This window comes from Macaca nemestrina, chromosome 8, assembly GCF_043159975.1.
Source record: "Macaca nemestrina isolate mMacNem1 chromosome 8, mMacNem.hap1, whole genome shotgun sequence".
NCBI classification, from domain to species: Eukaryota; Metazoa; Chordata; class Mammalia; order Primates; family Cercopithecidae; genus Macaca; species Macaca nemestrina.
The window spans coordinates 52,427,704-52,443,841 of NC_092132.1; the positions used below are offsets into that span (position 1 = coordinate 52,427,704).

General features: G+C 36.3%; 1 protein-coding gene across 7 annotated transcripts in view; it reads left to right on the forward strand.

The window, feature by feature from the left end:
- Positions 1 to 394: 394 nt before the first annotated feature.
- LOC105497260 (triple QxxK/R motif containing) overlaps positions 395 to 16,138 on the forward strand; it is a 69,846-nt gene continuing 54,102 nt past the window's right edge. For 2 of the 7 annotated variants that reach the window (XM_011768254.2, XM_011768255.2), the window contains exons 1-2: positions 395 to 540; positions 7,338 to 7,496. The gene's annotated coding sequence lies outside the window, so the exon portion shown is untranslated. Of the gene's footprint in view, positions 541 to 606; positions 740 to 873; positions 927 to 956; positions 1,043 to 7,337; positions 7,497 to 16,138 lie in introns of those variants that run through there. The other 5 variants (XM_011768257.2, XM_011768258.2, XM_011768256.2 and 2 more) reach the window with 4 other exon arrangements.

Sequence of the window (16,138 nt, forward strand, 5' to 3'; positions counted from 1 at the left end):
TAATCTCTGGTTAATGTTAATATAAAACGATTCTTTTCTTTTTTGCTGTTTGAATGTGCAACGAATTCATTGTTTACACAGACAGTGCACCCTTCCACTTAGGGATGCTTCTTACGGATGATCCTGTGAATTGGAGAGTGTGTGTGTGTGAGATGGGAGGGTTCAGTAATCAAAATAACATAGTTTTCCGTTTTATATTTACAAAACAAGCCACAGCCTTTATTTTTAATTTCTACAGTCACCTCGTGAGATAGGTATTAGCACTCCAGCGTGGTATCAAAATGAGGGAAAGGCCTCAGGTCCAGCGCCTTTGCGTCCTGGACCGGCGTAGAGGCGGGAGAAAGGCCGACCAATCCGAGAGCAGGCTGAGGCCTGGTCCCGCCCCTGCAGGCATAGCCCCGCCTCTTTTCCGCCTCACCCTTTGAGTGTAGGGGTGTGCGGCTGGCTCGTCCCGCCCCTGCCCCTGAGTGACAGGACCGTGGACAGCAACATTTCCCACCGGACACGAAGTTTGTCGGCCCTTGCCTTGGCAGAGCTGAGGTGTGTGTCCGGCGAATGCGAGGGGATTGGGGAGACCCTGCCCAGGAAGCTCGGGGTCCGGGAATGAAAACGGGCGCACCTCCTTAGCGAGCCCTAAAGCGTTTAGGAGACGATCGTTCCGTCCCTGGGAGCGGCACTTGGGCGGGCTGGGCGGAGGGAGGCTCTGCAAGAGAAACCCGGAGTCCAGGAAACCCAGTAGGTACGATGATCACTGAAGGACCCGTTCCCGAGGAGCAGGGCGCTGGCTGCGGGGTGGGGGATGGAGGGTGCTAGGTTCGGTGGGCGTGGCCGTTGCGGTTGCTAAGGAACGCGCGGTTCCCGCCCTGCCAGCTTGTCTGGCGCCAGCCGCTGGGCCCTGGACATGTTAGGCCCGCCCATCTTCCAAGGTCTTCCACGCGGCTCGGGATTGGCTCCTTTGTGATGTCCGATAACTCGCGGCCGCTTATTTCTCTGTGCAGCTCTCTGGGTTCTGCAGTTCCCTTATGGGGCCCCCTTTCCCGTGGTACTCCTCTCCACTCTTTCTCCCGCTTCCTCTTATTAATGAACGAGTATTTGCATACCAAAACATTTGCAGAGAAGAGACTCAGACAGGACTAGGTGGCTTTATTGGTAGTGGTGAGGTTGGGGGGCAGGGGTATTTTTCTTGGAGCTTGGTGAATTCCTGAATCCATCAGATGTTGGTGTCCACGTGGATGTCTAGGAAAAGGGGATTGGAGATCAGGTTTCTCCTACTTGGAGTTCTCTGCTGCTTGTTTGAGCTTAATAAGCCTCCTGAAGAAGTTGAAGCAATTTATTGCTGGAGGAGCCCCAATGTATAATCTCCCTTTCATTCTCTACTGTGGAGAGGTGTGCTAAACCTGTAGAGCTGTTTTTGCTTCACTCGGCTCATACTTAATGATCAACAAGTATGGTATGAGATGGTAACCTTAGATAACCATTTCAAATCTCCCTTTGTTTGCTCATATACTCTGTCTGCCAATGATTCGGAGACAGAGTACATTCCAGAAAGAAAACACAGAAGAGGTAAAAATCTTTTACTTCCCTCTGCCAGGTTTACCGTGTAAACCCCCAGGAAGGAAGCTTGTACTGCTTGTTAACATTGGAAAGAGCATGGGCCTACAAGTCCGGAAACTGGCAGGGTTAAGAAATGTTTGTCCTTGGGCAATAACTATCGTAATTGTTTTATTATCTGTAAATTGAAGCCTCTAGGATATGCCCTAAAAAATGAGGAATAATTGATTGTGAAAGTATCATTTATGATCTACACAAATGTAAAGCATTATTGATTACACTCAATGTTTTTGTCTATATGATCTGAATTTATAAACACGTATAAGTATTGCCATTCAGCTTTAAGTATTTTCAAATTTCCTTTGTGATTTTTTTTTTAATCTTTGGGTTATTTAGAAATGGGGAAGAAATTCGCTCGTCTGTTCATTATTGATTCTGTGTTGGCTCTGGTTAGGTAGCACCTGTAATGTCTTGAACGATACTTTTTCCGCTTTAATATCACTAGGTGTATATATATATATATATACACACACACCTGACAAGATTGGGAAACATTACCTTTTAATGCAAGGATGACTAACCTTTTTGGTGTCATTTACCACTTTGAGAAACCAAGGAAAGCTATTGACTTGCTCCTCAGAAAAACGCACAATTTTAAGCCTAAATGGACCCTGTTTTTGTTCAACTTCTTTAGGGATAAGGAAATTATTCTCTCCCACTTGCCTCATCCTACAGAGAGACTAAGTAACTTTTACCCAGGGCTACATAGCTGGGAGTAGAGTGGGGCTTTTGCCTTTCTTCCACAGTGCCTCTTACCATAGCATACCTTAGTTCAGGGCCTTCAGTCATCTGCAGTTCCCTTTTGGGATCCCCTTTCCTATGGTACTTTTTTTTTGAGCGCTAACAAACAGAAACTACCAATGTTCAGTTAATTGTTGCTATCTTACAAAGCCATGTAATCTATGTTTTATCCCAAATGCCCTTTGATCATAACCTCTTAAAGCATATTCTGGTATTTAAACAAGTGAAAAGAACATTGTCAAATATTTTGAGAAAAATGTGAAATTGTGTGTGTTTTTTTTTTTTTTTTTTTGAGACAGAGTTTCACTCTTGTTGCCCAGGCTGGAGTGCAGTGGAGCGATCTCAGCTCACCACAACCTCTGCCTCCCTGGTTCAAGCGAATTTCCTGCCTCAGCCTCCCGAGTAGCTGGGATTACAGGAATGCACCACCACACCCGGCTAATTTTGTATTTTTAGTAGAGACAGGGTTGTTCCATGTTGGTCAGGCTGGTCTCGAACTCCCAACCTGAGGTGATCCGCCCACCTCAGCCTCCCAAAGTGTTGGGATTACAGGCGTGAGCCACCGCGCCTGGCCAAAATTGTACTTTTGACTTACCCCAGCATCTCTTTGGTCTAATATGGGTTAATGTTAACCTCAGGAATCTCTTATTGTTTGCATTTTGTAATCCACATCTTCTCTTTTCCATCTCTATTCCATAAACAAAACAAAATTCATGTACATATTTTACAGTTTTATTTCCAAAGATGAAATAAAATATTTCAATATTATAATAAGAAATAATGGATACCATTATATGCCAAAATTCTAGATGTTTATAGAGATAAGTATGTACAATATTTAATAAGTGAGTTACATATCAATCAGATAACCAAAGATTTGTCCAGCAGGTATAGGTGAATTGTACAGAGAAAGTACGTAATTGATTGAAATGGGGTCATGAAGGGTGCCTATGAATTCAAGTTAGACATGGCTAGGGCTGAGCAACATTGAAATAAGTATAACAAGATTTGGAAAGCTATTAAGCTGTCAATGGGTTCTTGTGGTGGAAAATCAAAAGAAGTTTAGTGATTGGGGCCTAATCTAGAGAAAAGTGGCTAGAGTTGAGGCAATATGAACCTGCTGGCAAAGGCTGAGAAGCCTCTTATATGACATGCAAAACTATTTGCATCTTGTAGGCAATGAGGATCCATTTCAGGTTTTCAAATGGAGAGCAACATGATCGAATTGGTATTTTAAAATGGTTCTGAAGCTTTTTCAAATACTGTACCACACCTTATAAAATCCTTTAATTCTATGATTATACTTTCATGGAATAAAAGTTGTATAGAGGTATACATAGGTTTTCCTTTTAGGGGGAATATATAAACAATCCCCTAGTTACTCTAGGAACTTACGTGGTAGGTAAACTTATGTGAGTAGGCTGTTAAATAAACGTAAATCATTAACATTTTTAGAATATTAAGAAGTTACTTATAAAGTAAACACATAATCTGTTTTTGTTTCTCAGTAGATAGAACTGCTTTAAGACAAAACATAATGTATATGCTTGCATACTGCATCACTTTTACATATGGCTTATAAAAACTTTATGAAAGCTTGAGATGATAGTTTAGTTATAGACCACTTGAATATATTTAGATTTTCTTTGCTTAGATATTTAAAAACAATGTTTAAATTAATGCTTAGCATTTCTTCTAATAAAATTAATACATTTGTTTGGAATGCCTTTGTAGAATTTGACTGAATACATATCCCCTTTGAACCTTGATTTAGATATATAATGAAAATAGTTATTCAGATGATGTTGTCTCATAGTTATGTAGACCTTTATATTTGACACATTTTCATAAAAATACTTTGTTTCATTCTTACTTCACATATATATGTGTATGTATATATGTGTATATGTATATATGTGTATAAACATACATATGTGTATATTTATATACCTACATACATATGTATATTTATATACCTACTTACATATATGTATATATGCTTATGTATACTTGTATGTATATGTAAAAAGGCCCTTACTCCATTTTACAGAGGTAGAGTCTGTAGTTCTGGCGAATGGTCTGAACATACTCTAATACATAGAGGAAAGAGAAGTAAGCTCTATGATCAGATAGATTTGAGTTCAAATCTCTGCTCCTTTCCCTGTCAACTTTGCATGTTTGGGCAAGTCAGTTAATCATTAGGAAACTCAGTTTCCTCAGTTGGGAAATTGTACCTATCACACAGAAATGTTATGAAAATTTATGATATGTGATATGCTTACCAAAGTGTTTGCCACATTAGTTGCTAGTCAACAAATGGGTAGCTGCTATTATTACTAATATTAACAATCATCATTAATAAGGCTCCTAACACCCATCACTTGCATTTTCAAAATCCACAAATTGCAGAATTAAACTTTGTCAAGTTTTCTACAAACTTAATTGAGACAAAAACCAGACTTGAAATGACATGGGACTATTTACGTAATTAGTAGGCGTAAGATTTTTCTATGAAGTATTAATGTGCTTCCCCCACATCCTTTCAGGAGTGTTACGTAATTATAGTAGATGGGATTTATTACATTTTTATAATCTAAAATCATTCAAGACATATCTGGCCCAAACATTTTAGATAAGGACTGTAGACTTGTATTTTTATGGCACTTGTAATAACAGCTTTATTGAGCTATATTTCACAATCATAAGGTTTACCATTTTAAAGTGTACAATTCAGGGGTTTTTAGAATACTCCCAATATTGTGCAACTATCTAATTTCAGAATATTTTCATTATCTCAACTAGAAATTCTGTACCCATTATGTCAGTTCCCATCCCTTCTGCCTCCGCCCCCTTAAGCAACCACTGATCTATTTTCTTTCTCTATTGACCTTCCCATTCTGGACATTTCATATAAAGGGAACAATAGAAGTTATGTATTAAGTGGACTTTTGTGACTGACTTCTTTCACTTAGACACATGTTTACAAGGTTCATCCATGTTGCAGCATTATCAGTATTTCATTCTTTTTAATATTCCATCATATCGATATAAACAACATTTATATACCTGTTCATCATGAGTTGTTTCTACTTTTCGGCTATTAGAATAATGCTGCTATGGCCGGAGGCGGTGGCTCATGCCTGTAATCCCAGCATTTTGGGAGGCCGGGGCGGGCAGATCACGAGGTCAGGAGATCTAGACCATCCTGGCTAACACGGTGAAACCCCGTCTCTACTGAAAATACAAAAAATTAGACAGGCGTGGTGGCGGGCCCCTGTAGTCCCAGCTACTTGGGAGGTTGAGGCAGGAGAATGGCATGAACCCGGGAGGAGGAACTTGCAGTGAGCTGAGATCCGGCCACTGCACTCCAGCCTGGGCGACGGAGTGAGACTCTGTCTCAAAAAAAAAAAAAAAAAAAAAGAGAATAACGCTGGTATGAGCATTTGTATATAAGTTTTTGTGCAGAAATGTTTTCATTTTTCTTGGATATATATATCTAAGAGTAAAATTGCTGGTAACGCAGTAACTCTGTATTTGGATTTTTGAGGAGCTGCCAAATTTTTCCAAGTGTGGCTGTATCATTTTACATTTCTACCAGCAATGTATGAAGGTTCCAGTTTCTCTACATCCTCATCTCCTCTTGCATTTTTTTTTAAAATAGCCTTCCTACTAGGAGTAAAGTGGTATCTCATCATGGTTTTTATTTGGATATTCCTAACGACTACTGATGTTGAGCATCTTTTCATGTGCTTTTTGGCAATTTGTATGTCTTCTCTGGAAAATTGTTCAAATATTTTGCCCATTTAAAAATTGTACTATTTGATCTTTTATGTTGAGCTGTGAGAATTCTTTCTATATTCTGGGCATAAGACCTTTATCATATATATGGTGTGCAAGTATTTTCTTCTATTCTGTGGACTGTCTTTGCACTTTTTTGGTCATGTTCTTTAAAGCACAAAATTTTTATTTTAATGCACTTCAATTTGTTTTTTATTTTGTTGCTTGTGCTTTTGGTGCTGTGTCTAAGAGACTATTTTCTAACTCAAAGTAATAAAGTTTTATTCCCATGTTTTCCTTTAAATGTTTTATAGTTTTAGTCTTTGCATTTAGTTCTGTGATTCATCTTGAATAAAGTTTTGTGTTTGCTGTGAGGTAAGGGTCCCACTTTATTATTTTGTAGCACCTTTGTTAAAAAAGATTATTCTTTCATATTATTACTCTTGACTTGTATTGTTAACACTATTTAAAAGCAACCCCAAAATTGCTATTATTAATTATCTCATTAGAATTAGTAAAGTAAAGCTTGTGTTCCCGAATAGTTGGGGTTAAATTTTGATTTGGTATTATTATTAGACAGCAGTTTGGAAATATTTAAATTTTATATTCTTATCCACATGAGAGCAATTGCAGTGTAAAACTAGATATAAGTTCATTGCCTGGCATTTAATAGGTATTCGGTAAATATTCACTGTACAAAAATGAATAAATCATGCATTACCTGCTTGTTATTCCATGGTGCTTTTAAAATGGGCATTTAGAAAATAACATATACTTAAACATTTAAGACTGAATAAATATAATTGTTTTTTAAGTCAGCCTTGTGCAAATTAAAATAACAAAATAATTTTATATCAGTCTCTTTACATTTATGCTTGACTTTAGAAAACAGTAGAAGCATCTTCTGCTACTTTTCAGATAATTGTTTAAGACACACTGGGTCACATAAATTTAAACAGATTTTTCTGTTACAGTACTTCTCAGAGCCTTCATAATAATATGAGAATGTGCCTTGTTAAAATGGGGCATAATATGCAACAATTTCCAATTATATTTCGCATAGAAACATATTCAGATTGAATAAATAACAGTTAGCAAACCAAGAAACACCTTTTGGAAATGTTTTCCCTGTGATTTAAATTTGTGGACAATTAGGGAACTGGAGATCATCCATTTACTATTTCTATATACTTTGTTTTGAATTTCAGTAAGAAAAATCACCAAGAATATTATTTTTGGTATTTGGAATTGAATTTGCCAGGAATGCAAGCACAGCTACCTAACTAAAGACCTTGGCTTTGGAAACATCTTACCCCTTGGCAGCTCTCCAGAGTTTAGACTTGGCAGCATCAAAGACACAACGCAAGGTGTGTTTATTTGAACATTTTGCAAAAGGTGTTTTGATTTGTGGTTTGTTTTCTTTCACTTTGTACTTATTGCTTTGGGTTGTTTTCTTCTGGCAATGAACCTGGGTTCCAAGCATAGTTTTTTCTTATGGAAGGCAGTATCACAATAAGGAAATGTTTTTACTTGTATTTATTTTGTGATATTTCAGCAAATCCAAATAAATGAAGTAACATTTATAAAGCCATACATTTATAACTGATTTATTTGTTAAATGTTTAGTATTATCAATTGTCTATTAAGATTTGTTGCTACATTAAATTCTTGGTCTGTCTTGATGTTTAGTGCATCATTATACTTTGGTATATTGCAATATTTTGGTAATTATTTATTGGTTTTAATCACTCTCCTGCATATTAAATAATGAACAGATTAATATCATCATAAAATATCATTTACTTAGCAATATTTCTTAGTAAGTTGATACATCCATTTTTCTCGTGTATTGTGGAGAGAGGAAATATGACATAAAATGGAAGAATATCGGCCTCTGTTTATCTCTGACCTAATCGCTTACTGTTCTTTCCCACTCCTCACTCTACTCAAAGCCTTTAAATAGCTCTTCATTTTACTCAACATCAAATCTAAATAAAGCTTTTAAACTGGCCTAAATGTCTCTACAATACTTGAACCATTGTTACTCCTCTAATTTCATCTTTAACTGTTCTCATCATCATCCTCTTGGCCTGGGCATACTGCCTTCCTTTTTGCTCTCTAACATGCCAGGCATTTTCTCATCTTAGAATTTTTACACTTGCTATTCTTTCTACTGAATTGTTCTTCATCCATATATAGCAATTGCTTGACCAATTTCCTTCCTTTTCTTTTGGTCTTTATTAAAAGTTCACCTTCTAAATGGAGTCTTACCTGATGACCATCCAACGCTTTATATTTTTTCTTTGCTCTATGATTTTTGTCACTATCTGTTAAACTATGTATTTACACTTATTTGTCTTGCTTATTATCATTATTCCTCATAAGAATATAAGGCATATGAAGGCAGGAATTTTCGTTTGCTCTGTTTTCACTCTATCTCTAGTAACCAGAGTGGCCCCTGGCCTTTGATGAGTGAATGCATGAATGATCAGTGAATCCAGTAAATGTGTTTTAACTACTTACTAAGAGCTAGGCATTAACAGTTCCTACCTTCAGGAGTATAGTTTAACAAAGGAAATGGATAATTCCAGCAGCCATATTACTATAGTATTGTTTTATAATAAGAGTATGAATAGAATGCTGTCATCACTTGGAGAAGCAGCATTTAAATCAGACTATGTCGTACTTATGAAAGGCTTTTGGAGAAAAGTAATCCTTTGTATCAGTCAGAGGAGCTCAGGTTATACTGTAGAAAAAGCAAGCCCAAATTTCAATATCTTAACACACAAACTACATATCCAAAATGAGTTGATAGGACAGTTCTGGACCCAAGATATTGAAGGTTTTATCCAAATATACTTCCATGATCACTGCAGCAGTGGGAAGGGAGTGTGGCTCATTACGTACTGGCATTTAGAGTTTCACTGGTCAAAGCAAATTGCTAAATTTTGAATGAGGAACTATGAAGTGCAGTATTGCCTTCTATCCAGAGGGAAAGGGGAATTGTAAGATTAATGAGTTGCATTAATGACTGTCATACCTTTGTACTGATTTAAAGGAGTATAAGATATCCAGGTAAAAGGTATTTAAAAGCATTTTCAGATGATATACCTAGGTGTAGTTTTTTTTGACATTTATCGTTTTTGATGTTCTCTGAGCTTCTTGGATTTATGGTTTGGTGTCTGACATTTATTCTCAGTCATTATTGTTTCAAATATTTCTTCTGTTCTTATCTTTTTCTTCATCTTCTGATATTTTCTGGTATTTTCTTCATCTTCTGCTATTCCCATTATGCATATGGGAACCTTTTAGAGTTGTACCACAATCTTTGAGTATTCTGTTCTCTCTCTCTCTCTCTCTCTCTCTCTCTCTCTCTGTGTGTGTGTGTGTGTGTGTGTGTGTGTGTGTGTGTGTGTGTTATCTTTGTTTTCTGGTTTTGAAGGTTTCTATTGATTTACCTCAAGCTTAGAGATCTTTCCTCAGCTAGTGTTCAATCTATGAATAAGCTCATCAAAGGCACTCTTCATTTCTGCTATTGTGTTTTTGATCACGAGCATTTTTTTTGGTTCCTTCTTAAGATTTCCATCGCTTTGCTTACATTCTCCATCTGTTATTGCATGGTGTCTACTTTATCCATTAGAGCCCTTGGCATATTAATCATATTTAAGTTTCCAGTTTGATAATTTCAACATCCCTGCCATGTCTGGTTCTGATGCTTGTGTATCTCTTCAAATTGTGGGGTTTTTTTGTTTTGTTTTTTTTGTTTTGTTTTGCCTTTTATTATGCCTTGTAATTTTTTTCTTGATAGCTGGATATGATGTACTGGATAAAAGGAACTGCTGTAAATAGGCCTCTAGTAACACGGTGGTAACGTATGGGGCTAGGTGGTGTTCTCTGTAGTCCTGTTATTAGGTCTTAGTCATTTAGTGAGAATTGGCTTTTAGACTGTGAGCTTCATAAGTGTTTCTCCCTTTTCCCCCCACTTTAGTGAAGACAGGATGGCAAGAGTGGCCTGGAGTTGAGTATTTCTCTTCTTCCACATGGAAAGCTAGAGTGGGCTAGAGTTAGGGGTTTACCGTTCCTCAGGTCAGTTAGGCTCTGACAGTACCCAGCAAGTTCACCTTTGATTAACTAGTTTCTCCTGAGGAAGGATCTTGTTAAGAATAACAGAGTGCTGTAGCATATTTCAAAATGGTTCCTTTTCCCCTCCCACTGGGATATTTCTCAGATATTTACTGTGAGAAGCTAGTCGAGCTCCTGGTGGTGAAACTCACAGAGTGTGGGAGTCCTTCTTTGTCTTGGTTCCCCTAGAGTTTTTAATTAAGACTTTTTCATCCTGAGCTTCTAGCAATTTGTCAATTACAGTTCATATTTTTCTACCAGACCACTGGTTCCTTTGACACTTTCCACTCACGGGTTTCTGGCTGGTAAGCTGTGACTTCTGCATTTGCCTATTTCTCCAATCTTGAGGGTCAGAATTGTGCTCTGTGTCCTCATTTTTCTTAAGAATCCAAAAGGCGTGCTGATTTTTCAGTCTGTTTAATTTTTTACTTGGAAAAGGGATGGAGTGGTGACTTCTAAGCTCCTTGCATACAGAAATGGAAACTGGAAGCCTATGATATATTTTTTAGATGACAGATTTTTTAGTAAAAAATTTTCAGTTGGCCCTCCATATCAAGGGGTTTTGCATCCATGTATTCAGGCAATTGCAGATCAAAACCACTAAGGATAAAAAAAAAAAAAAAACAATAAAAATAGCCATACAACAATAAAAAATAACAAAAAAATACAGTAAACAATTGTTTATGTAGCTTTTACATTGTATTAAATGTTATACATAATCTAAAGATGATTTAAAGAATACAGGGGAATGTACAACATAGGTTAATGCAAATGCTACACCATTTTATGTAAGGGATTCCAGCACCTGTGGATTTTGGTTTCCACAGGAGTCCTGGAACCAATCCCCGATGGTTATGGAGGGAGATCTGTATAATGTTTTACTAAAGTTTAATATTCAAAAAGAAAATAGAAAAGTAGAATATTTGTGGACATTTTCTTAAAGGTTTTGGAAGATATTGGTTGGAATGTACTATAAGGGCTTTTCTAAAATTGTATTTGTTATTTGCCATTATGTATTAGACCTAGGGTTATTTTAAATATTTGAGTTGCTAAACTTATCATTGGAAATTAAAAGTTTGAGGCTTTTATGGCAGAACCAGTTTTATCTAAAGTCAGGCTATTGCTCTAGTAAGGGGAACAGTATTGACCTGCACAATGCATGTAGTGGGTATGTAAGAGGAATTGTGACTTACAAACTTAGTAGAAAAAACATCAAGAAGTTTACAACTCCTGAAGAGAATACAGAATAAAGAATTGTAGAAGTGTTTACCTGAGAAATTTTTTCTTAGACTGGAGGATAATTTGCAAATTCCCACAATGATTAGAGATTAAGTTTGCAGCTTTAAAAATGGGGACTAGTGTGTAAGCCTTTGTATGTACATACGTACGTGTATTAAGTATGTAAATACATACATATTGTGAGACTAGGTTCTCACAGTAAATATCTGACAAAAATTCCTGGGGGAGGGGAAAAGGAACCATTTTGAAATACACCACAGCACTCTGTTCTTAAAAAGGTCTGTCCTCAGGATAAACCAGTGTATATAAAAAGATTTACTTTCTAAATGTAATTGTTGCTCTACTAATCCAGAGTTTCAAACATGTATGAACAATAAGATAGCATACATAATTTGGCATTTTAAAAATCATCCAAAGATACTTTTGAGGAAGCCACTTAGCTGATGATAGAAGATATTTAAATGATCAAATACTAGCAGAAATTGTACATTGTATATGTAATTAAGTTGTTATAGGTTTAGTGTATTCTGAGACCATTCTTATATCCTAAGAACCTTAAATACATGGAGCTCAAAAATGAGTGTGAGATCATCAACTTTCCTTCCTTCCTTCCTTCCTTCCTTTCTTCCTTCCTTCCTTCCTTCCTTCCTTCCTTCCTTCCTTCCTTCCTTCCTTCCTTCCTTGACTGCATACTGCCTCAATAGTAATCAATTAAATCAGCATGATATAATGATGATTATAACATTTATTGAGCACCTACTGTGTGAGAAGCACTTAATATAAATTATTTAATTTAACCATTACAACATAGCCATATGAGATAGGTATTCTTACTGTACCTAAATACGCCTATCTTAGTTAACCACCAAAAAGGACCAAAATCAGAAGGGAAACAAGTAGGGAAGAGTTAACCTACCCTTTATCAGGCTCAGATTCTCATAAAATATAACATTAAAAGAAAACACTTAGACAAATTAAATTTAACGAGTTTAATTGAGCAAAGAATAATTCTCTAATCAGGAAGCCTCCCAAGCCAGAATAAGCTGAGAGAGAGATTAGCACAACCACGTGGTGGATGATTTATGGACAGAAAAAGGAAAGTTATGTACGGAAAACGGAAATTAGGTACAGAAACAGCCAGATTGGTTCCAGCTTGGTGTTTACCTCATTTGAGCCTGGTTTGAACAGTTGGCCACCTTTGGCCAAAACTCAGTGATTGGCACAAAAGTCTGTTGCAGTCTGTTTACACATGGAAAGGTTACAGTTTACTGTGCACAGAGAGACCTGGTTACAGTTTACTGTGCACAGAGAAACCATTAGGTCAAATTTAGAATATATAAGGAGGCAGCACTGGGCTAAACTTAGTAATTGCTTATATTTGAAAACTCAAAGCATTTGCAATTAAGCTTACAATAATTAAACATCAAATATGTATGTTTCAAGTTAATGTAATTGTCTTTTGGATAATTTTTTACTCAAAAATGTCTGTTGAGTATATACCATGTACAGACATTGTCCTTATTGTTTGAGATTCTTCAGTGTAGAAACAAAGATCCCTGCATTCTTGTTCACGGAAGTGAGGAAATAAACAGTGGACTAAATTTAATATGAAAAGAGCTTTTAAATATTTTAAACTAGCTGATAGGTATAAGGTAAAACAACTTTTCTGTTGCAACACTGATAATCTCATTGTTCACTTCATTTCATAATATCTACATTAATCATGAGAAGGAGGAAATATTGATTGCCATAAAATGATCATTTGTTTTAAATACTTAGAGATTAAATGTTGTTGACCATTACTGTGGCGAAATTTCTCTCTCTCCTTCCTCCTTACTCAAGATGCAACATTCCAAGTAAGCAATTAAATGTCATTTGCCATTTGTAGAGCAACTTTGTTTTCTATAATTAAAGACCTAGGTGGTCCATAGCTAAAACAGAATAAAAGTGAATTAAAAAATAAGAAATGGTCCTATGAAGGACCATTTATCCTTCCTATGAAGGATAAATGTAAGCATAATCTTTGTGCCTTTACCACAAATGCTCCTGATTAAAAATTCAGTTTTGTTCTTTTTGTTTGCAGTATATGGGTGTGTTTTTATGTGTATGAGAAAAAGAATAAGGGAGAGAATGAATATGAAAAGGAGAATTAATTATGTCAGGGCTCCCTATGTGTGTTTGTTTCAGTAGCCTTTCAGAATCCTATCACTGTAATTCAGGGAATTGACTAAACACATATATTGTTAAAATAGAAGATGACATGTTTTTCCTGTCTTATTTTTCTTCTACTATCCCTCAAGTGATCTCAGTGTTACTACACTTAATATTCCTTTACGTTAGATGTAACCAGTAAAACCCTCTGGACTGCTCTATTTGGTAAACCATCTTGTATTAATTATTTCTTGTGAATATTTTAAAGAATTAAGTAATGGATGTAGTTTATGGGTTTCATTATTGAAATAGTAATGATATGGTACAGTGAAAAATTTAAATGTTCAATCACAAGGCCATTAACAAAGAATGAAAAATAATGAAGGGCAAAAGAAAAAAGAAGCCTTTTTTTTTTTTTCCTGAGGCAGGGTTTCACTCTTATTGCCCAGGCTAGAATGAAGTGGTGCAATCTCGGCTCACTGCAACCTCTGCCTCACGTGTTCAAGCGATTCTCCTGCCTCAGCCTCCCAAGTAACTGGGATTACAGGCGTCCACCACCATGCCCAGCTAATTTTTTGTATTTTTAGTAGACACAGAGTTTCACCATATTAGCCAGGTTGGTCTCAAACTCCTGACCCCAGGTGATCCACTCACCTCGGCCTCCCAAAGTGCTGGGATTACAGGCATGAGCCACCGTGCCCAGCCACGAAAGAAGGCTTTAAGATTAAGTCCAAACTTAAGTATATAAGCAAACAAACAAAAAAAAACACTGTTGAGAGAGGCATAGGAAGGATTTTTGCAGAGGATAGAATCTGTATTAAAAGTCCAGTCTGTTAATAATTAAATTTTTGTACTGGAAGAGGTAACATGGAGGTCTTTAGGCTCTAAAAAACTTTTAGAAAAAGTAGAGGTGACACTTGTGGTTAAAAAAATAAATGAGCCGGGTGCGGTGGCTCACGCCTGTAATCCTAGCACTTTGGGGGGCCGAGGCGGGCGGATCGTGAGGTCAGGAGATCGAGACCATCCTGGCTAAAACGGTGAAACTCCGTCTCTACTACAAATACAAAAACAAAAAAATTAGCCGGGCGTGGTGGCAGGCGCCTGTGGTCCCAGCTACCCAGAGGCTGAAGCAGGAGAATGGCGTGAACCCGGGAAGCGGAGCTTGCAGTGAACCGAGATCTCGCCACCGCACTCCAGCCTGGGCAACAGAGCGAGACTCCGTCTCAAAAATAAATAAATAAACAAACAAACAAATAAATAAATAAAATAAAAAATGAAAAGTAAAAGGTAGGGAGTATGACACATAAAGGAGAAATATGGTTCAATCAAAGATTATTATTATGGCCAGTAATGTGAAAAAATTAGAAAACAACACTTAAAAATATTAATTGCTTTAGGCAGTTTATTCATTGAATAAAAGTTGTTTGCTTTCAAAAAATCCCATTTTCTGATATGAGCTAAATAGGGCAATTTTAAAGATAGGAGTTCAGAGTAGTTCATAGCCTTTTTACTACATTCATTTTTAAGTGCTTTATTTGAAAGGGAATGTCCTGGTTTGTGATTTTCATACTTTTTCCCTTTTAGAAAGAGGCAGATGGTATGAAAACTGGACTCCCTTATTTAAAGGGAATGTTGATATTTATAACCAAGCTTATCTCCAGAAAGATTTGTTTTTTGCAGCTGTTCCAGGTTGGAAAAAAAATATTATATTAAAGCTCTGACTTGTTTTTCTTTCCATATTTAGGGGGGGAAATCTTCAAAATGTGAAAAAGTGATGTTTGATTTTAAACATGAATGCAATGTAAACTGTGATTTTTTCTGTCTATATGTGAATTTTCTGTTTGTATGCTGTGATATTACTCTTTTTGTTTCACTGATCTATTTCCTAGATATATCACACTTGAGAAATAATTTACTCATTATTTTCTGTATATCATCAAATTATCCCAGGAAATGTAGTAGACTTTCATTAAGACTTAGCCTTTGTTATTAAGTAGACCACTTTCTAATTTTCCATTTTGATATTTTAGTCATTTTTTTTCTGCCTAGAGCATATTTTCACTGGGAAAGTAACTTTATTTTTAGTTCTTAGTTATATTATTTAAGTTAAGACATATTTTTTCTTTTTATTTTCTATTCTTTGCTTCTATTTTTAATTAGAAATGCTGCTTTTTTCTGGACATATTTTAGTACTTTTTAAAATAATTGACAACTGTATTTTATATACTAAATTTAATATATATAGCTACCTCTTGGAGCACATGCTAATACTAGAATGAATATCCATGCCTGCACATGCATATAATCTTTGAACAAATATGTATCTATATACATACCTGTATGGTACATAAGGAGGAAAAAACAACTGTAAGTTGGTCACTAAGCTGGCCACAGCTGCATGAGCAAACACAGACTCTTGCTTAGTCATGTGAAGCATCTCCAGACAGGCTGTACAGGACGAGTCAGTTAGATTGAAGAAGCAAAATAATTTATCTGC